The 27032-nt window shown below is 37.6% G+C and overlaps 1 long non-coding RNA gene across 1 annotated transcript; it reads right to left on the bottom strand.

Annotated features, from left to right (window-relative positions):
• Positions 1-580: 580 nt before the first annotated feature.
• On the bottom strand, positions 581-24562 carry LOC139116455 (uncharacterized). Its single transcript, XR_011548302.1, has 4 exons — positions 24142-24562; positions 14810-15211; positions 4086-4301; positions 581-3215 (listed from the first exon to the last, which is right to left on the bottom strand). It is a non-coding gene; the product is annotated as an uncharacterized lncRNA (long non-coding RNA).
• Between the last annotated feature and the right edge of the window lie 2470 nt (positions 24563-27032).

Here is a 27032-nt window from a genome sequence, read left to right on the forward strand (position 1 = left end):
CCCCCACAAGTGGTAAATGAGGAAAATAATTGGAAAAGTTTGCCCGCGGCGAATTCTACCTTATGACCGAAGAACTCGGTAACCTTGTGAACCATTGTTACAATGTGCCCAACGGTGATTTAAACTCAACATTAACTTAGCTTATGCAAACACGTGATCATCATCATTAATGCTAGTTACTACTAGTTACTAATCTTGACCTTTAAAAGTATGAGAGAATTAAGATCAACTAGCAATTTTACGACTGCGGCGGTTTCAGAGTTCTCAAAATAATACTTGAAATCTCAATTTTTATGGTATAATGAAAGCCAAAGATGCAAATGACCCTCGTCTAATTTTACAAAAACTCATTTTAATGGCAATTGTTCTTGATTTCTTTAATATTTGTAATTTTTCAGCATCAATTTTAGTATCTCAAATTAATTTGGAATTCTCATCTTGATTTAGTTTAATTTCCGTTTGAGAATTTGAAGGGCCATCTAATTTGTTTTAATGAAAAGTTTGTCCGAGAAATTCAATGTTTCGGAGACAACAAGATCGGCCCTTGGTATGTTATCGACTATATCTTATAAATAAGATTCTGAGTTTCAGAAGGAGGACGTGAGACAGAATAACAAGCTCAATCCAAATTTCAACCTCTATCCGTCTTACGCTTTGGGAAAAGAACAAATCTGTAACACGTTTTGGGTGACAGAAGACTTTTTATTAAAAAGCGAGAAAATCTATTTAACAACGCAATTTGTACAACGCTGATCTACAGTGACGGCCCAGGTTATTGACAAAAAGACAAGCGCCACCAATGGCCATTACTCATTCATCGAATGACTGCAGCCTTTGACTGACCTTCAAGGCACAGCACCTTTTCAAAAACAACTTGATTTCGCTAATGAATATTTTAAAGCGTGATATTTACACAGCTGTATCCACAATGCTACTTGAAAAGTACTTCTTGAAGAAAACAATCTCACAATTTCATCAAATTTATTCGTCTCTAATTGGATTTCGAAGTTTTTATTGCTCTTTCGATATATCATTTGGACTCTGTGAATGCAGGTTTAGAACGCAGTTGCACTTTGCAGCAGTCACACGTCATCTATTATAATTCCATTGGCTGTAACTGTGGGTGTATTTCCAAAAATGTCTGGTCTTTGACACAAGGCGCTTTTAGCCATCTGCGCAGAATGTCAAGGAGAGTACATATAAATTTGATGTAATAAAGTAAACATCAACATTATGCTTCTCACACACAAAAAAACTTGAACAAACCGAAACGGTATCTTATCCACTGCACTTAAAAAACAACTAGGCAATCAAAGGCACTATGAAATGTCAACTTAACAATCGACTCTCATACTTTCAGGTGAACAGTCAGTAAATATTATGTACTATGTGGTAACTAACTTGTTTATACGGAAAAGTCATACACTGGTTAATCTGGATTTGTTTGTAGAGTGGATCTGAGACAGTCCAATATACTTTCATATGCTATAAACTCTCTATGTATAGCCATTAACAACCTCCATGTTCATATTCGGTACATTTCATTTATCTCTGTATAGGTAGTCAACATGTCACATTGAGTGAAAGAAATATTGAAAACAACAGTTGAGTTTTGTTGTTACTGGTTTCGTTTGTTGTTACATGAATGTTGTTTCAAATGTCTGAAATAGAGGGTGGCGACAGCAGAAATATGGTATTAGGATTGGCTGATATTTACTGCTATTTTCCCATCTTCTTCATTAAGGATGGAGAGATACTCTCTTTACGTGTAGGGATATTGATATGCCGCATAAGAGGGCCAATCAAGTACGGAAAATAAGTACCAAACCGTGTTTCACAAAGGAGTAAATGTTATAGGAAAGACTCAGGCTATACAATTGAGACAGGAACCGTCTGTTGAAAGTAAAAAATTGAGATGACATTAAAACAACATATGTTATACTTGACAATGTTTCAGTGTTACATTTAATTTTAATTCCTTGAAAAAGGTTTGTAATCGTGTGATAACTGATGTATAGATAATCTCGCACATGTAATTGCTCCTCGTACAATGGAACAATATTTAGGGGAGCCTTCAGTAATTACGGGGGTGGGCCGGAGGAATTGGGGAGGGTCTCTTTTTAAGAAAACTGTCCAAGGGAGGGTCACTTCTTATATACCTATCTTGGGTGGAGGGTCACTTTAAACAGAAGATGATTTTACGGCAAAACATTTGTCCATACTTCACTCTATCACTAATTTTCATAGAGAACAAACTTGACTAATTAAGAATTTATGTTTTGATTGACTAGACCAAAGTTCATGATGAATCTTGCTATATTGACTACACTATGATATATTATTAGCAAACTTCGCTTAGCATATTTAGATCAGCTAATTGCAAAATATGCCCATTGAACGATCTTTCAGTAATAGGGATATACATCTAGAAAGACATCAAAATTGATAAAATTTGCTATGTACATTAAAGACACAATGATACAACATAAATTAAAGTGGCACAGCGTGTATACTTCATCTTATTTCTAATTTTCATATTTTATAATATTTACCAATTCGGGACATTAGATTTGATGACCAAAGTTGATAACATTGCTGTGTATGTAGGTGATGTAATGGTGTAACAGCAGTTAGAGATATTTAATCTTTACATTTCTGATCAGCTAATTACTATTTTATAATTAACAATCTTTTTCGATCGAAGCCTCACACGATGATTTGTGAAGCTTGTGATGTTGATTATAACAAGTGAAGTTAAAACACTCATAGCAGTAATATTAGAGAAAATGCCAATATACATACAGCTACTGAAACACAGGAACATTTTCAGTTCATATTTGGTCGGTATTGGACTGCAGTGTAAATCCACTGCAAGTTAACTGTGGTACATATGTAAAAATAGTATATTTCGGCGCTTGTACAGTACGGTGTGACGTTTCGAAATCGAAATACTGTGGCGATGTTTGTCATAAAACCTTTTCATTTAGCGCTGACAAGACCGATGCGATACTGTGCTATATTTCGTGAATGTGTGATGCTATAGCACTGTTGCGTGATTCCCTTACATACAAGGTTCGCAAGGGCACGTTGCTCCCTCTGGCCGACCGTTGCCTTCCCTCCGTTCGGGTTAAGCGTGTAGTGTTGGTGGAGGTTTGGCTGTACCTTGGATTAACCCCCATACCAGGCAGATACTCCTTCAATCTCTGAAAATCCTTCTGTAAGCATAAAAAAGTGAAATTTCACGTCGGTGTGACGACAAACGCCACTGTCATTCATTCACTGTTTAATCTTTGTTTCTGCGAAGATTTTTAGTTTTATTAAAAATGCATTAGGCCCCATATATCACGCGGTCTTAATATCATCTTCGATACTCCGCCAGACAAAGACCTTAATCACACGTTCCTTAATAGAATGGATGTCTCTGTAAATGGCCTAATTACATGTACATCAAGACTTTGTTACCATTTAAGCTAGAATTTTGTGACTTGGATGTTTTGAATTACCTCGGCTAAACTTTTAAAAGCATCCTTTTAAATTTTTTCGTTATTGTATTTTACTTTTTATTCTAGATATGGCGATTCAGTCATCTTTTATTTCTTTTATCTTCCTATCGTATTGAGATACCTTGACTCAGATCGTAAAGGTACATGTTATTAAGTTTAAGGTGATGATCTGTCTGTCTGTCTGTCTGTCTGCCTGTCTCTCCTCTCTCTCTCTCTCTCTCTCTCTCTCTCTCTCTCTCTCTCTCTCTCTCTCTCTCTCTCTCTCTCTCTCTCTCTCTCTCTCTTTCTCTCGCGTACGTCATCCCCAATGAATGGGATGAGCTTCGGCACAAACTTTGAATCTCAGGAGACGATGGGAACAATTGAATTTCTGAACTTCCTTTCACACGCACAAGCATAATACGACTGGAAAGCCTCACTTGTAAATACCCCTAGAAACCAGGCATACTGTTAAGAAAGTTCTATGTACGATCATAAGATATCTAAAAGTAATTGCAAGGTAAAAGATTGATCGTCATATTAAATCACAACATTTGAAATGTTGTTAAATTTCTGGCACTTTAAATAAAACTGTGCACTTACACTGAATTTGTCGCTCATAAAGATGTACACGATAGGGTTAAAGATAGTATCCGAGAATACCAACCAAATATAAATGCTGGCTCTGCTGATCTTTGTTACGTCCCGGTGTGTCTTCAGGTAATTGGGGTTGTACGTGACGAAGAATAAGTTATAGACATTAAGGGGCAGCCAACACAAACCGAATAGGATGACAAGCGACACCAGAGTCCGGGCACTCTAGTTTGACAACAAAAAAACAACACGTTAGTATTAGAAGAAATGCTGTGGGTTGTAGAGGAAGGGTAGTTTCCTGACATTATAACCCGATTAAAAAAGAACATTTACGGTTACCATAATAAAAAAGTCTTTGAATATAATCTATATGTATGTATGTGTTTGCATGCATGTATGAATGCATCGTATGTGTTTGCAAGTATGTATGAATGCATGTTTATATTTATATGGCCATATTTTAATTGTATTAACACATGAATCATATTTTTAATCTGACTAGAACTACTTATATCACAGTTTGGGCAGGGGCTTACATAAAATAATTTGAAAAGAACAAGAAAGTCTCTAATATTTCCAGTCCTTAACGTTCTTGTTAACTCTGAGTTTTTGCCAGTGAAAATGGCTGCAAGGTTTTGCAAAAATAAACGAAAAAACCTAGCGGCCGATAGTGTGACGTCATGGTATGTCGAGAATAACAGTTAGTGACTAATGTGTTGACGAAAGCGCCTTATACTGTCTGTCGTGGAAATCACGGTTAGCTCACTTAACGACTGTCTGAACAATACCTGCAAAATTACACATTTGAAGATTTCATCAAAATTTGAACATATCAAATTAGTTTTTGTGTTGACGTTTATTAGACCCCCTGAAAGTGAAAACTGATAAGTGCGGGCAGTTTAAACGACGTTCAGATCAATCGCTTGGCGGTACAAAGCCAATAATGGTTGTACATGTGTGGTCACCCTATATGTCCTATATAATAAATATTAAGACTGTCAGACCAAGTGTTAAGAAAAAAAAAGGTTTTTGTCAAAATGCTTGCGATTGCAAAATTAGCCTCATAAATACAAATTTGTGTATTTCATCATAATTTGAACAAATCTGATACAGGTCATCCTTTCGGATCTGTACAGCATATACTAAAGGAATTCGACTGGCCGTTTTGAAGGAGTTTTGAATGTCGAAAGTTGGCGGACGCCGGACAACGATTTACAAGGACCAATTTGGTAAACTCGACGTCACTGAAAGCGGAGCAAAAAAAGTCATGGGACGACGGTTGTTATAAGTTGCAGAAACATGAATATTGAGTATGGAATAAATTCTCAACAAAAAATATATTTACATTTTATTACATACTAGGTAAACTCATTATGTAATATACTCGGCAGAGAAGATATATGTACATTTTATTAGATTGCATATTTGGTTAAGTAAGAAAGAGTGCACGGAACATATGTGTAAGTGTTATTACATGCCTCGATGTGAGTGCAAATTAGTGCATTGATTTGAATAGGAACATCCGGGGAGTTAGCGGGCCGGTCAACGATGTAATGACCAATTTCCATGGCTAGCCATCCCGGTGAAGGCCGTCGACGTCAAAGTACACGCCTAACGATTGATGTAAAAATTTGATACACGCACTGGTATTTTAACTTTCGTTAAAATCTGCTTTATGCTAGTCGATAATGGAAAAATTGTTTAAAAATGCCCCGCATGTAGGTAGTTGAAGATGTATGTAATAAAATTGTATTATTGGCTGAATACATGGGTTTATGTTCCCTCGCAGCAGGAGACAATTTGTCCTCCTGGCGTCATGCAAATTTCCACCGGCTCTAGTGCACATAAGGCCAGAGAAAAAAAATCTTGTTCATCGGATTTTTTGGACCAAGTTCCAGGAGCGGCGAGCGAATTTTTTTTTTTTTTTTTTAGGCCGAAGGTAAACGCGATTCTCTGGCATTTTTGCACAGATGCAGACAAGGCAAGATAATTGTTTCCCTTTTTACCAGAAATATCTCAGACAAGTTAAGAAACACTGATACTGGTAACTGAATTCGATACTATATTTCCCAACAATAACATAGTGTTTGCACAACATATTCTGAGTATTTCAACATTCTCTCAGAATAAAACTGAAATGTACAGCAAATCACTGAAATCCAACAATTCAGTATTTGTCCTTTAATATTGTCCTGGTGGGACCTAGCATCTGAGTTTTTTCATTTTACTTTGGCCCAATGTTTTGGCCTCTTTACCACTGTCTCTACACATTTTACACAATGGTCTAACAACACTGTACTGTGATCGGAGTGAAGTTATATAGTCATCATTCAAAAGGCTGTCTTGTACTCCACAATAGAAACAGCAAGCTTCAAATGATACTTTAACATCGACGCAACCATGTGTTTTGTCATTGCCGTAAATTTTTATACTTTCGATGCAATTTTCATTCAATCGGATGCACCGTCCATCTGCTGTCACTATCTTGTTGAACAAATCGCCGAACGTAATATTTATTTCTCTTTAAGGTGGTTGGAAAGGCTATTTTTGCACCAATTCTTTTCTCAGAGTTAATGTCAAGTTTCAAGTGTTAGAATCAAGATATTTAGTTCAAATTTCAGGATAACTCCCATAGTTAATATTATCTCCAAAGAATATAAAAATTGTATATTTGCAGCCATGATTTTGAAATATGACACCAGTAAATATTAAAATTTAATTTTTATATTTTTTTTACATATTTGAATTTAATAGTAATTGGATAGTATTAATATTACCAAATTAGTTATAAATATGTTGACACTATTTATTGTAAGATTTGTACGGCAGGATTTGTAAATAAAATTTGTTTTTATGATTTTACATGGGTTTATATATCAAAAAATTATTAAAAATTCTTTCAAATTTCAAAATGTGATTTTTCAAAAAGTACTTCAAATACAGGAAAATTGTGCCGTACAAATCTTATCTGTAACCTTGTTAATAGGCTGTAAAAATTCCATGTCCATATCTCATTTCAAAGTTGGATTAAATTGGTATACAATTATGTAGGAAAATTGTTATTCTGTCAAAAATGTTGAAAACAAGCCATATTTGCACCCCTCCTTTGAAGTCATAGAGGAGTTTTTTTTTGTTAATCTCACTTTTGACACCTCTTTGACACTCAAAGAATCTAAAAATGCATTTACAATAGTAGTCACTCACTCTGAATACCAGCACCACCTTGTCAAACTTTCCTGAAAACAGCAAATAATGACTTTCCCTTTTCAAACATTTTATTAACAGCTAGGGGACCTCTACCATAGTTAATACACTAAGGACTCCCCAACTTCTTCTTATTTGGTCAGTTTTTCAGAAGTTTTAACAGGCTATAACTCTGCAATGCCTTTGTGCCCAAATGTCTAGTTTTTTTTATTCCACAGAGAATGTTGACTACTTTTATATTTTAATAGTTTTGTTGAAATTTATAACTGATGCTCTAGCCTTTCCAACCACCTTAACATCACGACAATATCAGGACCAACACTGAATAGCGTCTTTGGAACTAACTGTTGGCCATCACGTCGTATGTTGGCGATCAAATTAATACTCATGATGTGACATGTACTAACCTTTACAAAACGAGGAAATTTCTGGCCAAATCGACCCACTTTGCGCCGTGATTCGCCAAATTCAGACGTCACAACAACGTTTTGGCGGTCAACTATTCGAAAGTCTCATTCAAAATCCTGTGCCCGCAAAAACCCGACAAAGTGTAGGGCGCCACCAGCGGTAGAACTAAAAATATTTGTAATGCGGAAGTAAGAATTTGCCGCGATCAAAAAAAAAAAAAAAAAAAAAAATCCAAATATGCCAAAGTAGAAGCGGCGATTCCGATGAACAATTTATTTTTTCTTCCTGGCCTAAATGCATGTATCCAGGCAATAATATATAATATTGTATTTTGGATTAAGGAAAATATGTGTTTGTTGCATTTTTATTTTATTGAAATAAAAATAAGATCGTGATCAGTAGATCAGAGAAGGCTTTTTAAGTGTGCAGCAATATTCTTATGTCATGACTTTATCAGAAATAATTTCCCCGTCCAACTGCAGTGATTAGTTGGCAATATTGGACTCATGATATTTATTGAATACTAAACAGTTGTAGCTTCATTATGGCCATATTGGATCGCAACACAAAACAAATCGACGTGCATATGTATGACGTGCATATGGATGAAATACGGTGTTCCGCAAGGATCTGTTATAGGCCTCTCTTGTTTACACTCTACACTGCACCTCTGGAAGACATCTTCGTACACCATGGGATTGATCGCATGATATACGCCGACGATACGCAAATTCATGTCATCTGCAATAGACTTGACGATATTCGTAATAACATTGAACTCTGTGTCGACGACGTCCGCAGCTGGATGAAATCCAACATACTTGTACTGAATGACGACAAAACTGAAGTTATTCACTTCTCATCACGTCTAAACTCTGATGTTACAAAGCCAGACAGTCTGAGAATCGGTCAATGTGACATAATCCCTTCAGTTTCAATCAGAAATCTTGGCATTACTTTAAGTCGGGACGGTAGCATATCTGACCATATCAATATGTTGTGCAGAAATGGTTTCTTCTCTTTGCATAGAATAGCTAAGGTTCGTAAACTTCTTGACAGTTCAACAACTGAAAAACTAGTCCATGCATTTGTGACGTCCCACTTAGACTATTGTAACAGTCTTTTGTTTGGTATCCCTAGAAGACAACTTGCTCGACAACAGTCTCTGCAGAATGCTGCGGCGAGGTTAGTTTGTCATACGCGCAAATTCGATCATATCAAACCCGTACTCAAAGATTTACATGGGCTACCGGTAGAGGCCCGCATCAGATTTGAAATTCTCTTGCTAACACAAAAAATTATCCATGGAAATGCACCTATTTATTTGAGAGATTCATTAGATTTATATATACCAGTTAGAGACCTGCGATCGAGTGAGAAATTATGTTTAACCCAGCTCCGTGACAACTTTAACAAGACATATGAACAGAGGGCGTTTTCAGTATGTGCACCCGTACTATGGAATTCTTTGCAAAATTGAAATCAAGACCGCTAGAAGTGTAGATAGTTTTAAGTGCAATTTAAAAAACCTACTTTTTTACTCAGTTTCATGTAATTTATTTTAATTTTCTTGTGTGGTTGTACATTTAAAATTATTTTATCTAGCTATGTACAATGCTCTGAGACGTATGTGTAGTCCATTTTAAATAAAAACAACAACAACAACAACAACAACAATAATAATAATAATAATAATAATAATAATAATAATAATAATAATAACAAGGCAGTATTGCTGAAGGCAATAAGTACTTGGGCCGTGATATAGTAATATTGAGGACAATATATACTAGTATTCAAATATGGTCTCGAATTTCCTCCTGTCAATTAGGCATTTGATTAACTGGTTATTAAACGAAGCAATGGCATGGCAATGGCAAAATATGTCTAGCAACTTTTGTGGAGTTTGAGGCAGGGGTTCTTTATTTATAGTGGAAATTGCTTAAACTCCTTAAATATTCAAATTACAGCAAATTCCTTTTGTTCTCGATGGTAGATGTCTAATAAATATTAATATGTGCACAAATAACATGGTTTGTTTAACTATATTAACCAGGTGGAGATTTCAGAATCCGATCGTGACCACCCCCTCACAAAGTCTAATGGTGCGTCCCTAAGTGAATTGTTCTGGCATTGGGAAGCAAACTCAACATTACAGGATTTTATTAGAGCCAGTTAAAGGGCCTGAGAGGTACCTGCAAAATTTAACCAACCTCAAGTTACAATTTAATTTTCGCAGATATTCATTGCTATCTATAAATTTTGCTTATGGCAGAATAGGCGAAACAAAGAAAAGATTTTTGTTAATTCTGCCATTTTCCAAAGCTTGCCATACTATTTGAAAAAATGGGTACAAATGGAGTGGATTCCTGTCAAATCCTGAAGTAGGTTGCACCATGTTGTATTTGTAAAGATGGAAAGATTGCACGTGCACCATTTTTGGTGTTTATCATAATTGTATGGCAGTACATTGACAATGACATAGTCACCTCTTGTAATAGGAGTATTAGTCTTGATGGGGCAGGGAAATGTGGTCATTAAGAAGTATCACTGAAGTGTACACGTTGAGATCTATGGGCACATAGGTCTATGTTGTTGTTCCCAATTTGAAACATGAGGCATGTCTAAGTTCTGGTTCTAAATTAGGAAAAAAGATCAGACCTCCAGCTGCACTGGCCAGCCAAGAAATACATATGTGCATAATAAATGAGGTACAAGATGTGACATCTTAGGGTCTAATATCTTATCAAAATTGAAGGGTATAGAACTTGTGGTTACTGAGTTATGCATATATATGTATAATCAAGGTCAAAGGTCATCAACACTGGACAAAATGCTTGATATGCGCTTAGCACATTTACGTATATTGACGTATATGGAACACAATACTAATTGCATATGCAGCGTATATCTTTGTATATGGAACATTCCAATACGTTGATATGCGTAGCGTATTTCTATGAAGATCATGAGTATATGTAATGCAGATGTTTGCACACTAAGTGTACACTGTAGTTTTACATTTTATTAGCATATGTACTGCATGCTTAATGTATTTGACACATGTACAGAATCAGTATATGTGTATATATTGTTGTATATCAAGCATTTTGCCCAGTGCAAGGTCACGTGACATTTTGAAAAAAGCATTGTATTACTAATTAATCCCTATATGCCAAGAATCAGACCTCTAGCTCTATTCGCTTGCCCAGAATTAGATATGTGCATAATTAATGAGGTAAAGCGTGTGTTGTCATAAGGTCACCCATCCTACTAAATATAAAGAACATAGCACTTGTGGTTACTTATTTATTGGCATAAACGTATATTTAAGGTAAAAGGTCATCGAGGTCACATGACATTTTGTCAAAAAATTTCTACCCTATAGTTATCCCTATATACCAAAAATCGGACATCCAGCTCTATTGGCTTGCTCAGAATTAGATATGTGCATAATTAATGAAGAACAATATGTGGCGTCATAAGGTGTCCCATCATACCAAATATGAAGGGTGTAGCACTTGTGGTTACTGAGTTGTGGACAAATATGTATATTCGAGGTCAAGGGTCATTGAGGTCACGTGAAGCTTTGTCAAAATAATTGTATTGCTAAGTTATTCCTATATACCAAAAATCAGACCTCTAGCTCTATTGGCTCGCTCAAAATTAGATATGCACATAATTAATGAGGTACAATATGTGGTGTCATAAGGTGTCCCATCATACCAAATATGAAGGGTATAGCACTTGTGGTTACTGAGTTGTTGACAAATATGTATATTTGAGGTCAAAGGTCATTGAGGTCACGTGACGCTTTGTCAAAATAATTGTATTGTTAAGTTATCCCTATATACAAAAAATCAGACCTCTAGCTCTATTGGCTCGCTCAAAATTAGATATGCACATAATTAATGAGGTACAATACGTGGCGTCATAAGGTGTCCAATCATACCAAATATGAAGGGTGTAGCACTTGTGGTTACTGAGTTGTGGACAAATATGTATATTCGAGGTCAAAGGTCATTGAGGTCACGTGACGTTTTGTCACACAAATTGTATTGTTAACTTATCCCTATATACCAAAAATCAGACCTCTAGCTCTATTGGCTCGGTTAAAATTAGATATGCACATAATTAATGAGGTACAATACGTGGCGTCATAAGGTGTCCCATCATACCAAATAAGAAAGGTTTAGCACTTGTGGTTACTGAGTTATGGACAATAATGTATATTTGAGGTCAAAGGTCACCAAGGTCACATGATATTTTGTCAAAATGTCTGAGATATCTGCGTGAACCGATGGACTTACTGATGGACTCACGGACGAACATGACCCAATCTATAAGCCCCCTGGACTTTATCTGTGGGGATAAAAAAACTGTGTCACTGCGTCCTTTTAATAGGCAATATGAATACGATGAGAAACTAAATTTTTATTTTTCTTGGCCTTATACATGGGAGTCTATGGAGGTGTAAACTAAAAAGTCCTCTAACACGGCCAAATTTGATCGCAATGTGAAACAAATCGATGTGCATCTGTATGGCGTTGGGTACTATTCTTGTGCAAAGTCTGAAAGAAATTGACCAGGGCATGTCTGAGATATCTGCGTGAACGGACGGACGGACGGACGGACGGACATGAGCAAACCTATAAGTCCCCGCGGACTTTGTCCGTGGGGATTAAAAACAACGCAACAGTTATTACAGCTACACCGGCGGTAGGTTCATATCCAGAGCCCCATACTGTCTGTCGCCGTCGCTTGAAAACAACCTCATAAACCCGGCCATATGGGCAGCTGACTGTATGGGCAGCTGGATGCTTGACTTCCCGGAGAAGGCGAGCTGTCACGTTCAAGCTCAGGATTATTTGTCGATCAAATTTCAGTAAATTTACCTTACCTAGATGAAATCTTGTCTATAGGCTGAAATTTCGCCGAAGTTTGACAAAATTACATCGATTTTTCAGGTTCATCTCCGACATTTTTGAGATTTGAGTGCAGACAGAAATAAGTTTTGAGGCAACATGGCTGCGACCCCGTGTTGACACCAAGTGAAAATGTGTTCGCGATCAAATCTTCCTATATTTTTTTCAGAATTTTTGACAAAATCATTGCTTCTTACATCTTTTGTAAAATATAAAATACTAAAATAAAAATGCGATGTGCCATGTCTCCAGATTTCTAAAATATCGTTCGTTGACCGTTCGACGGAATACTCATTTGGCAAACTTGTGACGCAGTTGAAATTCAATACTGACCGCCAAATAATCTTAATGAGACGAGATCATTCTAGACATCCTCCAAATTATCCAACCATTCGCATTGGAGTTCAGCTCGCTTAGAGTATCATAACATTCTTCGGCCTTCTTTTAGATCGACCCTAACTTCTCCCATTTAGGAAATAAATACACAAGCTACCTCGACAAAAGTTCGTACACCATCCAAGACCAAACGCACTACAAATCTGTCTTGACGTCATCATCTCCTTACATGGTAATCGGCATACCGTATTTTTTAGCAAAGGAGACACAGAATACGTCGGAATATTCAGTTTCAAAACGTATTACATTGTGTGATGTTGTCAAAAAAAGGTAATGTTACTGCAGTGGTATAAATTACAAAACACAAAAGTTCAAATCAGTTTATTTTGGACTGGCTTTACCCAATATTTCATATTGTTTCTTATGCCAGATTTGACCACGTGCTTACTGGCGACCCCTTTACATGCAAATTTTGTGTCAAATGGTGTGTTCCCCTGGAAAAACAAACGTACGATTTCTAAATGAAGGAGGCGAAATTTGCCCTCAAGGGGTGTACCTAGCTATTTTGAACGAGCTTCTCGAATCTGCAGCTCTATTTCGAAATGATGGTCTGGTTTTCTCAGCTCAAGGATAAGTGTTCTCCATCGCTGCGGGCATTACTATTCTCAAATGGGGGTATAGTTTCCAGTCGTAATGTTTTTCAGTGTGTCCGGGATATAAAACCTTTCCTTTTCACACTTTCACTTCGATTAACACTAATCCACATCTTGTCGGTGATTAAACATGTTTCAAGTTTAAATGTTAAATTCTGGTCTCGAGCCCTCCTGTTCGACCAAACTGAAATTACCCCTCCCACTTTGGCTCGTCCAGTGGGTGCAGCAAGGGTCGTGCCATCGCCTAAGAAACGGAGGGTGCATTAAATGTTGCATTTCAATGCACATTTTGATTATATTCGGAAGATTTTGTGGCAAAAACTCAGATAGAGAAGAATTAATATTCATATCTCACTTATTCAAGACTGGCTGAGAGCAGCACTTCCATTCAGTTAACATCATTACGCCATTTATTATGCCAAGAAAGATGAAGCCAAGACATTTTGCCCTCCCTGGTCTCAGCCAGAAATGGTTATACCTTACAGAGTTTTTTCCCACGGAATGAAAACAAATGTACTTTGGCTGAGGCCCAAGTACAATAATAATAATAATAGTAATCTCTTCACCAGAGAGCTTACAATGTCTTGGAATAGCTTGAAATCTACTTAAGGATACTACGAGATACACCGATCTCTTACTGCCTGATTGCTCGTCTCCCAAGATTTTCTTTGATGCAAATCGTCGAAAAGGCTGATTTGCGACTATTTTTCATTGTGTGTACCGGACCAGCTGGCCATTGAACATCTACAGACATGGTAAATGACTGCTGACTTTTTACATGGGCCACACTCACCACGTTACCAAGTACAAAAATCTAACCTAATTTAGAAATTCATGTCAATATCATTCAGTATCTAACTTTCAGCATCTACCAGAATATTAAATATTATTCTGCAATGCAAATTCTGGCGTGTTGTTTAAACAAAATAGGCAAGGCTTTATTTTGAACGGTAAAAAGAGTGAAAAGTATCTTTACACCACAATTTTGTTGACATGATACTTTACGAAAGACCTGATATAAATTACGAATAAATTTCCAATTTTGTATGTATTTGTAAAAGATTCTTCTGGTAGAACACAAACGTAGCAAAAAACATTAAAATTAAAGGTACTAGATTTTAGCCGTGCTCTGCCGATAGGGCTGGTACAAAGTAATTCCTTCTCTAATATCGACGCTTTAAAGAATTCGATGAAACACTATGCTTACCTTTCGATTGACCGCCTGCTGCCCCTGCACCGAGTCCTGGTCGATATGCCCTGGTGTGATGCGAAACCACAATTTCATTGCAACCATAAAATAGCAAACACACAGAATGATGGAGGGAATTAAGTATGTCAGCACAAAAGTCGTCCACACGTAGATCTCACGCGCATGTTGACTGAAACGTTGGTTGCACATGTACCGTGTATCATTGCCTGGAAGGTATTGTCGTTCGTAGAGGTAGTAAACGATATTTGGGCTGGTCATCGACACTGCAACAATCCATATCGCTAAAATAATGATGCGTGTTTGCTTGCCTGTGAGCTTTGTTCTCATTGGAAACAACACTACCCGACAGCGGTCGATGCCTATTGCCACTACTGTGTATATACTGACTACTTGTGCCATCTTGCAGAGAGAGAGAGAGAGAGAGAGAGAGAGAGAGAGAGAGAGAGAGAGAGAGAGAGAGAGAGAGTTTTGATCATTTGGCATGGTAAATCATATGAACTATACACGGATTTTAATTTCTGTAAATAAGACTTACCTTTCACTTATCTGATAGGTCCTTTATTAGTTTTATAAAAGCTCACAACCCCTCCTGAGTTTTCTTATTGGCTTTATGGACTCCCAAAAAGAAAACAACGTAGTCAGCTTGCCTCAACAAGTAAGTGTATCTACAATTTATCAAAAACCAAATGGAACCAATTATCAAGCAAGGGGAAGTGGGTGAGAATGGTTTTGTCTGGAAGGTAAGTACCGTTTGATACAGAAATAAAAATTCTGGGATTTTCCATTTTCATTACATAACATTACATAACACTGTACCTTCAAGAAAAGAAATGTATGCCTAACACTAGTAACAGAGTCCTACGGTCCATTGGAGGCAGGCATTGACAAAATTAACCGTACATTTACAGAAGATAACCAACATGACTTCCGAGACTGCATGGTTACTTCCTGTGAAAGACTTAGATCCTACTGTTTGTATTGCAGCTGGAATTGTGTGACGCAAATAGGCCAAAATGTATAATACCTTCGTGTTCTCTAATAGGACAAAGAAACACTTCTTTCTCTTCATTATCAATCTAATTAGTTAATCTACAGATACCTAATGGCTAAGGTGGCCGCAACACAACCCTATTTTTAGCCACAAACTCAAGGTTAGTTAACAGAGTAACACCATCAGCAAATAAACGACAATACTAAGGCAGAATTGACAAAGCATGCAACTCACTGAGTTACCTTCAGTAGCCAAAGCTAACAAGAAGACAGTCTTATAGGTGAGATATTTGAAGTCAGCGGGCCAAACAGGCTCAAAAGGTAAATGCAATAACACTTTCACTACCAAAGACGAACTCGGCTGTGCTACTAAAGAATGCGTAGCTAACCTTGCTAAAAAGGCTGATTTTCAATCAAAGCTGAGAGATGCTGATGTAATGTAACCACTTATAGCTCTAGCACACGGAATATATTACGAGTAGCCGATCTTACATTGTAGGCCTTTGAAATAGGTCTATGCGTCTGGCTACCCTACAGAAAACTCTTGCAGACAAAAGGATTGCTCGATAATCTACATGCGATCAACTATACCTCCCGATGCCCTATAAGGAACAATTCAATAGCCTGACGAGGTAAAAGCGGCGGTCTCTCACTCGTCAATGTGAGTGGCATTTTAAGCCAACTCCTTGTGGGCCAATGAGAAGCTTTGAGAATAGCTTCGCGTTGATCTGTCACCATCTTTGCCAACAATTTCATTAAAATGGCACTGGGAACATTTAAGTGAAGAGCTCACGCTGACAGCATTGCAAAACTCCCTCGGGGGATTGTAATAACGGAGTGACGGGAATCTGCAGTTTTCGATAGTGTCGAGTCGTAAACAGATCTATGTGAGGACTGTCCCAAATGGCACATACATGTCAACCATGATGGATTGACGTAACTCGCACTCCAGATGAAGACAATTCTCCCTAAACACTGGGTCCGCGAAAGTTTTTCGAAGACCTGGAATGTGAAGTGCCACTAACAACATATTGTGAAGTTAGCACCACTTCAGGATATACCATTCTAGGTAACACAAGGTTGGAGATCGTGTTCTGGCCTTCTTGGTGATGTATACAACAACTGCAAAACTGTTCGAGCAAATAATCACAACCTTGGTGGAAAGTTGCATCTTAAAATGCTTCAGGGCGAGAAACACTGCCATTACTTTCAACCAATTGATATGACGGGAAACTTGATTCTCAGAACACTGGCCAAAAAAACATTTTGTGATCGTTCAGATCAAGACACCTGTAATAAGAGGACACTAATCTGTCCCCTTGAGAGTTTTGTTCCTGGATAGTCACCGCTGGAGGGAAAACCTAAGTGTTGGTCTGACTCTGATGAGATCTGTAACTATCATTGTTGGTGGACTCCACCGAGTGGGAAGATAAAGCGGTACGGGCCTCAAATGAAGTCTGCCTAGGGGTATGACATGAGCCGCGTGACTCATCAATCACAATAGGCTGACACTCTTTTGCTGTGATATGCATTACTGTACATACTTGATAAATGAGATTTTGTACTTGAGAAGACTTTCCAGCATGAGAACACTACTCCTCTGATTAAATCCAACCTCATGCCTATAAAATAAATAACTTTTGCTGGAACTAGACTTGCCTTGTCCACACTGGCAGTCACAACGATGTTGCTAGCCATTACTAGGGTATCCCGACTGGAGAACAGAGTTAAATGGTTGGACATCACATATACCAGCCAATTGTCGAGATACAGATTGATCGAGATTAGCAACCTGTGTATGTATGCCTTCAAGGCAACTCTCATTTGGGTGAAAATCTTTGAAGCTGTGGCCAGGTCAAACTGCATAGGCACAAACTAAACTTGGTAAACTTGCCAGCCTAATACAAAACGGAAGCAATACCTGAACTTTAGATTGGTAAACGGAAATATGCGTCTTCAGATCTATAGTAGCCCACTCCCCTAGTTGGTGACTGTGTCTGATGGAATAAGTATTCCCAATACAGAAAGAGCATCCAGCCTTATATTAGAATTCAGATGGCTGAGACCTAAAATGGGTCCCAAACTGGCTGTTTTCTTGAGAATAAGGAAGAAATTACAGTATCTGTAAACCCATGTCGTCAAATGAGAATTGTGTAAGCCTGTAAAGCCCTTTATGATAGGACAGTATTGATCGCCTCTAAATTATTAGGGGATGGAACTGTTTCTGGAGATATGGTAGGTGAGCAATGGCGGGTTGTAACAAAAATACAACCAAACCCAACATGACACAAAGTCTAGAGCCATTAGCTTCTCTGTAATTTGCGTCCACTGATTGACAAAATACCTTAGACGACCCTCCACTGGCAGAGGCATAGGAGGACACTCGAATAGAGCGACCTTCCCTTATTTTGGTTATTGGCAGTCACTTACTTCGCTCGTCCTTGTTCTACAACTATAGGACTTGCACAGAAGCGACTGTGCTACCGCCATGGACTTACTAGCCCCCTAGCCGATGCAGGGGCTGACTCGCAAACAGAAGATTGTGCAGAGATTGCACATTTCTGAGTAGTAACCGCAGAAGCAGCTATCTGCTGAATGGCAAGTTTCTGTTTCTGTAACGTACGTCTCATTCTTCTGAAAAATTGAGTTGATCTGGCAATTAAACACTGGGAAACTGAGCGATGGCAAAAGGCGGGCAAGCCAAGCTGCTGCCTATTCGAAGGGAGGTTTGCCAGCAGATGATCTGCACCATAAGCGCCTCAGTGGCAGTCATACAACTGGTTTGCTGAATCTGGAAATGCAAAATCCTTGAAGCCTTAAGACAAAAGTCTGGACACGGCACCATGAGTCAAAGCTCTTAGCCAATGAACCAGCTGATTGGCTATGCAGAGAGTCGAGCTCTCTTCAAAAGAGCAGAAAGAAGCAAAAAAGAGGCATTTGCTGTTCTGCCAACCAGACAGATGGCCACGACCAGCCTGGCCAAATCATCTCAAAAATATCGCAAAGTGACTTTATCACATCCTTCCTTTTCATTGCGTCCTTACTTCTCACTATGTCAATAGTGGATTGACACTGAGAGAAGTCACAGCTACTGAAATCAAAAGACCTAGCATGGGAGGATGGAGAAACCAAAAGGTATTTGTTCCTTTACCCATAACTTCCGGATGTGATTGCAAACGGGAGCAGGAGGAATTGTTGAAGGGGACGTAGTCCACTGTACCATCTCCTCCTTGACCAGGTCAATGTACATGTACTCCCTTACCTGGGAAATGTAAGGCAAATGGTGAAAATGATCTTCTGTTGGCTTTTCCACATGTGCGAAAGAGCCTGTGAGTAGATCACTTATTAATGAGACCTCTGGTTCAGTGCGCAGACACCCCTCCACTTGTAACATTTCTCTGACCCCACCCAAGAACTGAAAGGATGATTATCAGGTCTACCTTCACGACGACCGAGGGGTCTGAATGGGTAGGCTAGGCAGAGCTACTTCAACCCACTAGGGACAAAAAAACTGAAGATCTAACGGTGAGGGGCTTGAACAGGATAAGGATGGAACTTACTTTTCATCATCCAGGTAACTAGGAAAGGGGGTTGCTGGAAAACACGAGAAAAATCCTGGAAACTACAGGTTGGTCCCTCCTAAGGAAACGTCCACTGCAGTGGATGGTGGTAGACTACCCCTAACGGAGGAGAACTGACCTGGACCCCTGATGATAGGGACAGCACTACCAGCCATGGTATAAACTGATCCATTACAACCCTCCGCAACCAAGAGGGCAGACCATAACAGGGCACCAAGAGAGCTGAAAATGAGGGCACTGAACCCGAAGCTGAAACCAAAATGCATCGCGCAACATCCGACTGGGAACCCTACACATGCAAAATGTTGGACCCTCTTGGACTCGAATAACGCGTTATGCCACCTGCCTGCAAATCTGCCTTTGTCCACATAATAACAGCATGGGATGATGATGAGGCAGGCAAGATTGAAGGGGACGATTCCGAAGATATCCCCAACCTTGGAGCACCTGGAGAATTTAGAAGAAACCGAAACCACTGACGTCGAAGGAACAGAGGAAGACTGGGAGCCCGAAAAACATGATGGAAGCCATGAAAAATAGCGAGAGAGAAAAATTACCAGAATATTCGAGAACACATGCTCCCAAGAACAATGGGACTAAGGCATCACGCGAAAACAAGTATTAGCAAAAATCCACAAAAGCACGCCAAGAAAAGTAAAAAAAATAATTTCAAACTGCCAAAGTGTCTAGAATGGCTTCCAGAGCAGCAAGCTGAAGACGCAACATTTTTGTGTCCGTCAATCGTCAAGAGGCAGCTTCACTGAAGGATCGCTGCAGCTGATGACACTGTTTTGTGGGAGGCAAAAAGCTGGTGAAGAGCACGGTCACGGTTGACGTTGCATCATGAAAGAACTGTCATAAGATAAGTTTCTGTCCACGAGTTTTGATATCCAGATAGTTAATTACATTAAGAATAGCCATTAGTCAGCCTGAATTTAAATTATACAGAACCCGGATAGAAGTATAAGATACAACAAAGAAATTCAAACTTTTTTTCCTATTTAGGCATGCCAATAACAAAACTGTAGGAGTGGACAGTGTAATACCTTTGAAATATTTCATTTTTAATACAACAACATAAAGAATAAATTTCTAGTTACGCAATAGTGGAATTTGAGTAATGTTACACGGACCTCATAACTTTTGTGAAGGACTAAGGTTATGGTTCAAAACACGAAAAACACTCATTTTACACATTCCGGCCCATGTTTTACTTTTACTGTCGTAATCAATTTAAATGTAAATTTCACGTGCTTCAAAAAATGAAACCCTGCGTTGATATCTAGATATTTAAATTTTTCACTCAGAAAGTCTAACACATCCCCTCTTACGAAGTGGAATGGCCCTATTGTGGAATAATATCAACAAGTGACTGACGTGATACTTGTGCTATCACTTCTTAGCTACCAGCCTTCTACGAATACATCGAGGAACAAGCAACGTCGACTTCTATCGATTCCATGGCACATTATTGAATGTCCTTCGGAAACCTGTGATCCCCTAAGTATGCATTTTTGAAACAGAAGTTATTACGCGAAGTTTTGTCGATATCGTGTCGTAATCTCGTATGTTTCCGCATTTTGGCCAGCTGCTGCTCAACTCCTCGAAATAAGGCACATCACTCAAATATAACTTGTGTCCTCAGACATTGTTTGCTTAAGCCCATTCTATTCTATTCATTTTTTTTAACAAATTAAGACTGAAAACGAAATTTCAAAATTAATTAGTTAAATGCGTGCTCCAAAACTGTAGATTATATTTCAAATGCATGTCTGCAGGTGCTAGAAATTTCACAAATTTCAAGATAAAGTTAACAGCAACTGAGGTGGTACATGTATCATCGTACAGATCTAGAAGAATTATGGATAACCTTCGCTCCCTTGCAGCTACAAGTAGACTGGGTTTCTGTGACAGTCGGGTTACTAGTCGTCACCATTTCTAACAATCTAGACTGGTGTGAACACATTTCAACCATTGAAAGAAAAATCAACTCCAAATTATTTCTTTTGGCACGCATCAAAAATTTTTTTCCTCTCAACTCACGCAAGCTATTCTATTACTGTTTTCTCTCACCACACATCAATTACTGTTCTAATGTTTGGAACTTTACTTCCAATAGCAATATCTATGCCTTGGAGCGTCTACAGAGACGTGCAATGAGACTTATTCTTGACACTGTTCCACCTCTTTCCACTTATCAAATGTATACTCAGCTTCATTGGCTGCCTATTAACTTGAAACTCCGTTTTAACCGTATGGCCCAAATTTACAGAGCAACTCACAATCTAACCCCTGACTATATAACCAGTATGTTCAATAATTATATCCCTTCCAGATAACGGCGTTCTTCCAGTCAGAACCTCCTTAAAGTTCCAAAAGCACGTACAATTCTTTATCAAACACCTTGTCTGTTGCGGGTGTTGATGAATATAACAATCTCCCCAAATCCATCAGGGACTCCGAGTCACTGACTAGTTTTAAGAAATCTTGTAATAACTTTCTGTATTTTATTTGCTTGTCTGATGCCTCTGCGTAGCTTTATTTTTTGCTAGTTGTACTTCTGTGTTTTTTGTGTTTTCAAGTTTGTGCTGTATTATTATTTTCTTTTATCTATCCGACCTCCATGAAAAGAGGTGTTTCACCTATGGAGTTATCGAGTTTAAATAAAGATTAATAATAATAATACTTTACTTCGATCGTACTGTCTTCAATTTCACTATTAAAATTGAACTATAGGCAATTGTTCGTTACGTCCATGGTCCATCGTATCGACGAAAACATTTAAACTTCGCAGTGAAGAAAATGGCGCGTACGGGACGTACGTTAAGCCCCGCCCCTTACCATATATGGAATATGCAAATTTACGGTGACCGTGTACCTATAATGTCGGCCTGCCTTTTTTTTCTCACGTGTTTTCAAACATGAGCTTATGTCGCAGCGATGTTTGTCTGTCTGTCTGTCTGTCTGTCTGTGTGTTTGATATCTCAAAAATGGCTCATCAGATCACAATCAAATATATTACATTTATTCAGTGTGCATATGGTAAGAACTTATTAGTTTTTGGCGGGTGTGGCTAGCTCACTTTTTGCTCATTTGCATAATTAATGATTTTAGAAAAACGGATATACATTGAGAATGACTGAACACAATCTGATAAGATTTGCCACAAATGTTGATCACGCAAAAATGAAACGGCCGTGAAAGATATTATGGGTTGACATGAAAGATAATTGCTAACTTGCATATTTAATGATCTTTCCGAATCTATCTGAATTGATTCGACCAAATTTGATGAACCTTGCTACATACATTGAAGATACTATGATACAATATTCTTGAAAGTCATTAAGCATTTTTTCTTCATCCAACTCCCAATTTGCATACTAAATACACTTTTGAAATTAGGGGTTTATATTTAAACTGACTTGACCAAAATAAATGAAATTTGCTATGTACATTAAAGATACTATAATATAACATTATTGAAAGTCATTAAGCATTTTACTGCAGCCAATTGCTTATTTGCATATTTAATGAACGTTCCATATTAGTTACATATATCTAAATTGACTTGACCAAAGTTGATGAAATTTGCTATGTACATTGAAGATGCTATGATATAACGATATTGAAAGTCATTAATTAGTTTTACTTCAGCCAATTCTTTATTTGCATATGTAATGAACATTTCTAATTAGAGATATATATCTGAATTGACTCTACCAAAGTTGATGAATCTCGCTACATATTTTTAAGATACTATAATACAACATATTTCAAAGTCGTTAAGTATTTTTACTTCAGCCAATATCTAATTTGCATATTTGATGAACTTTCTTAATTAGGGATATTTATCTGTATTGACTGGACCAAAATTGACGAAACTTGCTATGTTTACTAAAGATACTATGATACAATATTATTGAAAGTCATTTACATTTTTATCTCAGCAAATTCCTAATTTGCATATTTAATGAGAACATTTTAGTCAATTCCCAATTTGCATGTTCAATGAACTTTCCTAATTAGGGATGCATATACTAGGATTTACTTGATCAAAGTTGGCAAAACATGCTATGTACATTGATTATTATGCCAGGTTAAAACAATAAATTGAAAGTCATCACGCATTTTCATGTCAGCTAATTCATAATTTGCATATCTAATAAGCTTTCACAGTTTGGCATATATAGCTTGAAGGACTTGACAAAACACAATTACACATGCTATATTAAGTGGTGACACAATGGCAGTACTCCAAAGAAATTAATTATTTTTATTTCAGCTAATTACATATTTGAATACTTAATGACCTTTAAAATTGATCTGTGGTGAATATTGTTCATTATGTTGATCATAACTCTTTCAATGAAGTTGCAAACATGTGGCAAAGGTTCAAATTTGCACATAAATGCAATATATAATGAAACACTTGAGCATTTTCAGTTCATATGTGGTTTGTATTTTTAAAAGGAAAATGACGCTTCAATTCGTTATCACAAACTCTTGAAACAAGCAACGATTGAGCCCTTTTCAAATTTGCCCTTGCGTGGAGATCATTCTGAACTTAAGATTATCATCACGTCAGTGACATATATTAACCACTATTTAAGCAGCGAATTAATCTTCCTTAAGCAGTCCTTTTACTGAATTTCAAAGAAATGTCAATCATTGAAATCTGTACGACCTATATAGATTACAAAGTTCGCATCGAAGTGCCATGCACGATGGGCTAAACATGACTGTCAGTGCCCTTACCTTTTGAGCAAAGGGAATTATAACACAAAGAGCTTCTCCGAATATCCACTCCGACATCATGGTGTAGGCGAACATGAACGGCAGACAGACTATCCCCAAACTCCAATCAGAGATAGCCAGGTTTAATAATAAGCTGTCGAATGGCTTACTTTTCGTCCTCCCGCATGTCATGACGCAGATGACCACGAAGTTGCCGATGCAAGAGAGAGCAACGCAAACTGCAAAAATGGCGGTCAATATCGCTACGACAAGGGGGCTCAAAATGTGCATTTTATTCCCAACTTCGTCATGTGGCGAATAATCCTCGCTAGAGTTGTCGTCTCCTACGGTTGAAAGATGAGTTGCCATCGAGACTGAACGCTTATAGATTTCTGATCCAGCGCGGACGAGATGTCTTCTTCCAATGCCGACCTGCAGGACTTTCTGTTCGTTGCTCCCGTTGCAAATTAATCACTCTAGCGACAAGGATTGTACTGGCTAGACTGACCTTCATAAATTATAAAATTGCTCTCCTAATTGGCGCTATGTGCGCTAACTAAGTATGACGTTGTCTATTATGCCCGGAAATTTTCAGCGCTTTATTGTAACGAATACATGTCTGAGTTGACGTAAATTCTCCGCGGATACAATCAGGACCTGAACAATTCCGTTGGAATATTCTGATTAGCAATTGCTTAGAAAACGCATAAGGGAGCGTCCTGTTATTATGGCCGGGGCTGGGCCGGCAAATTCTTCCTGTCCATCAGTCAAAATAAGAGAACCCCCTACCCATTTCACAAAAAAATTGATGACCCCCTTTAAGATGACAAAAATTCATGACCCCTTGCTTGAGTAAAGCTGCGCACACAAACACCTCTTGGGGGAGGGCGATAGAATCAAAAAAAAGATTCTCAGATTTTTTCAAATGACCACCCTTACAAATTCACAATGTGTAAAAGTTAAAATTCTCCCTTCTGACTCTGATTTGTAAATTCTCTCTCAAAGGAATTGGGCAGAAATTACAGATGGATTGCACTTTCTTTGCGCAAGCATTTGTGTACAATATTTGATATTTGGATTTAATTGATAATCCGCTGTTCATAATTTTGGTTCACTATACATGGTAGTCTATGAGAACACTATGTAATACTTTTGCGATACAAAACTAGCAATATCTCTGCATTTCTAGACATTTGATAATTGACATAAATGTACCGGTACTTGATTGGAATACGGTTGTTACAACTAGTATGTGTGACTTTGAAATTTCACCGAAAATGTTCATCTATTATACACGGAAGTGTTAACAAAACTGTGAATATTTGTTTTTCAAATGACAAACGTGCTGATACTTGTGCATATACAGACGTTGGATAATTAACATAATAGTACTTGACTAGAATATGATGGTTACAGGTGCATATTATGAGTACAAGAAATTCGATTTTGGAATTTTACTGAAAATGTCAACCACTATACATGGGAGTCTATGAGGAAACTATGAATATTTTTTCCTATACAAAACTAACTAAGTCTGTGTACTTATAGACATTTGATAATTCATCTTATTGTACTTCATTAAAATAATGTGATTACAAATGGATGTTGGCGCAAAAAATTGGATTTAGGAATTTCACCAAACTGTAGATTCACTATACATGGTAGTCTATGAGGAAACTATGAATAATTTTTATCCAATACAAAACTAGCTAAATAAGTGTATTTATAGACGTTTGATAATTCATCTTAATGTACTTGATTAGACTAGTATGGTTACAAATGTATGTGTGTTAGCAAGAAATGGGATTCTGAAATTTCACTGAAATGTAAACTCACAATACATGGTAGATTATGAGAAAACTATAAATATTTGTTTCAATACAAAACTTGTTATATCTGTGTATTTATAGACGTTTAATAATTCATTTTAAAGTAACTGATAAGACTAGGACGGTTAAAAAATGATATGTGTGCAAAAAATTAGATTTTAGTATTTCACCGAAATGTTGATTTACTTTACATTGGAGTCTTTGAGAAAATTATGAATAATTTTTTACAATGCCAAACTAACTTATTCTGTGCTTTTATAGATGTTTGGCAATTGATACAAATGCAGTTGATTCAAACAGGGTATTTAAAGGTTCAAATGTGGACAACAATTATGATATTGAAATTTCACCTAAAAGTATAATTTCACTTTTCATGGTACTAGTAGTCTACAAAGAACTGTTACATCTTTTCCCTAATATAAGCTTACCTTGCTATATCTCTAATATTTAAGTAACAGAATTGTTCATTGTCCTCAGTAAGCTCGATTTACAATAAGAAATTATCAGAATTGTCAAGGCAAGATGTTCATATGAAAGATAATTACACTTTTGTTCTGACTTCAGGGGATGAAATCATGCAGCAAATCATTTTTTATCTCCCAGAATATTTTTGAACACTGCAACTGCTTTTTGACGGGTCGGATAATTATGAAATTTAAGTGACCCTCCTCTCTGTGCCGTTTGAAAAATACATTACCCCTTTGCAGTTTTCAAATTGAAGGTGACACCCCCCCCCCCCCTGGAATTTGTCGGCCCATGCCCAGCCGTAATAACTGAACGCTCCCTAATAACAAAGAATCACCTACAACGAGATGTTTCTCGCTTTGAAATCGCCTCGGGCCTACGGCCTACGGCCCTTGGCGATACAAAACCAAAGAATACCGAAGACGGCTATCTAATAAGGACGGCAGCCCACATTGGTTTCACGTTCATATCACTATGGAACTGATTCTTAATGACAGACCCAATTAGTGAACAGAATTCTATTTTCTCCATTGACTTGTAACCAAAGTACCAATTAACGAGTTGGGACTGTGACTTGTTCTATCTCTCATTTATCAATGTCACTTTTAATTTGAATAC

The sequence above is a fragment of the Ptychodera flava genome, chromosome 17 (assembly GCF_041260155.1).
Source record: "Ptychodera flava strain L36383 chromosome 17, AS_Pfla_20210202, whole genome shotgun sequence".
NCBI lineage: Eukaryota > Metazoa > Hemichordata > Enteropneusta > Ptychoderidae > Ptychodera > Ptychodera flava.